This window comes from Gossypium raimondii, chromosome 2, assembly GCF_025698545.1.
Source record: "Gossypium raimondii isolate GPD5lz chromosome 2, ASM2569854v1, whole genome shotgun sequence".
Taxonomy (NCBI): domain Eukaryota; kingdom Viridiplantae; phylum Streptophyta; class Magnoliopsida; order Malvales; family Malvaceae; genus Gossypium; species Gossypium raimondii.
Window position 1 is genome coordinate 32,367,616 of NC_068566.1, and position 2,136 is coordinate 32,369,751.

At 29.9% G+C, this 2,136-nt stretch overlaps 1 long non-coding RNA gene across 1 annotated transcript; it reads right to left on the reverse strand.

Annotated features, from left to right (window-relative positions):
* Positions 1-768: 768 nt before the first annotated feature.
* LOC105789844 (uncharacterized) lies at positions 769-1,819 on the reverse strand. Its single transcript, XR_001132335.2, has 4 exons — positions 1,737-1,819; positions 1,053-1,115; positions 894-965; positions 769-796 (listed from the first exon to the last, which is right to left on the reverse strand). It is a non-coding gene; the product is annotated as an uncharacterized LOC105789844 (long non-coding RNA).
* Between the last annotated feature and the right edge of the window lie 317 nt (positions 1,820-2,136).

Below are 2,136 nucleotides of genomic sequence, written 5' to 3' on the forward strand. Positions count from 1 at the left end.
TAAGTGAGTGATTCAAGTACTTGAAGATATGCTCCATTGTTGTATTTTAGAGTTCGAGGGTATGTAAAATAGCATGTTTTCTGAGAAATCAGAATAGTAGTTTTGGGACCACAAATCTGACGTGAAAATATTTATTTTATTATTATTTTAATGTCTATGGAATGTTAGTAAGGTCATATAAAAATTTTGTTAAGAAATTTTGGCGTTTGCATGTTTAATTAAGTGAAAAGGACTAAATTGAAAAAGTGCAAAAGTGGAGTTCTAGTAGTTTGAAGTATCTATTAGCTACGAAAATTTAAATTTAAAGGACTTATATAGTAATTAGACCATTAATGAGGTTAGTGGATGTATATGTAGCTTTATAGGTTGTTTTGGTACATTATGGCAAATTACTAAATTGGGTGGTTAGGTACTTTTCTAAGTTTGTGAATAGATGAAATTTTTAGCAGTACAAATAGATGAAATTTTTAACAAATAGATGAAATTTCATCAACTACATCAATTTTTAGCAGTACAAATAGATGAAATTTTTAACAAAACGGACTAATTTGCTCTTCGAACTAATGTATAGGGACTAATTTACCCATTTTTCGAGTAGAGGAGGCAAAAGGCAATCTGATTACTAGTACAGCGACCTCCATGGTACTTTTACCACGAAGGGGTAGTGAACACAAATTATATCCCACACCTTCAAGTCTCTATGATAAACACCTCTGCTATGGCAATAATCTACAAGATTAATAAGTCGATGAAAATACGTTCTAGCGCCATCTTCCTTTAATCTCCCCCTGCGAGCCTGGTATTGGTCCATAAATAAGATGAATGCCATTAAATGAATCATGATAGCACTTTTCCAAAACAAAGACACATATTTGTTACTATCAATGTCTTACAATATTGTCAAAAAGTTCCCCACCAGTCACGAATTCTAGAACAATATAAATTTTTGTTTTGCTAGCCATCACCTACACAAACAATACCAGTGGAAGTCACCAAGAAGCATAGAAAAGAAACAAGCAAACAAAGTAAAATAGAAAAAAATTGTGCCAAACCTCAAACATACGGATGACATTTGGGTGTTTAATGAGTTTCATGGTTGAAATTTCGCGTTTAATCTGTGAAGGACAAAGAAAAAGAACAATGTAGCATGTGCAAAGAAAATAATAGCATCTTTCTTATTAAAAAAGACATAATGATAAATTTAACTCTTATTACATTTTTTGTCATTTCAATTCTTATTTTCATTTGAACTAAATTTAACTTCAACAATTAAAAGGAATCGAATTTGACCACTATTTCTAAAAGAACCAAATTGTTTTTTTTAATAAAAATAGGGACTAAAACATTACAATTTTAAATATGATAATTTGTATGTCAATCCAGGTGAATGTGAGATTAACACGACATTAACTTTACAACATTTTGACTCATTCTGAAAAGATTATGGGTTCAAATTTAATTAGAAAAATGTTAAATTGACAAAAGATAAAAACTTTTAAAACTAAATTTATCATTATTAACCCATTGAAGTTTGGTTCTTAAAAACTCCATTTGCTTGCTAGTTGTTTTAACACTCTATTTGTCCTCCAAACAAGTCATCTTATGCTCACAATCAATGTTTGAGTCCCAAGAAAATCAAAGAAAAAGGCAAGAAAGAGAAACAATAAAAAATTAAGATTAAAAAGTCAATTCATAATTAGAATCCTAATTAGAATCATTCAAGTAAATATAAATACCTGACTAATCATCTTGTGCTTCAAAACTTTTTCTTTATCAAGAATCTTGATTGCTACATTTTCTTGAGTCTCTACATTCCTCGGAAATTAAACACTTATGGATTGTTTTGGTATGTTGATGAATTAAGTTGTTATGTTTGGCTTGAAAATATGGTATTATGGTTGGTGTATTTTTGGTCATTTGATGCTTTATTGATTGGTATGGATATGGTCAAGTGAAAGTATGTTTTGAATGACCAATTTGGTATGTTTGAATGTGATTTGGTATATGGTCAATGATGCTATGGCTTGGTATGGAAATAGGTAGTTGTATAAGGTTGATTTATAGACAAATATGTTTATGTTTTTGGTTGATTTGATGAATTGTGATTGAGGTGCCTTTTGGCATATTGGTTGTATG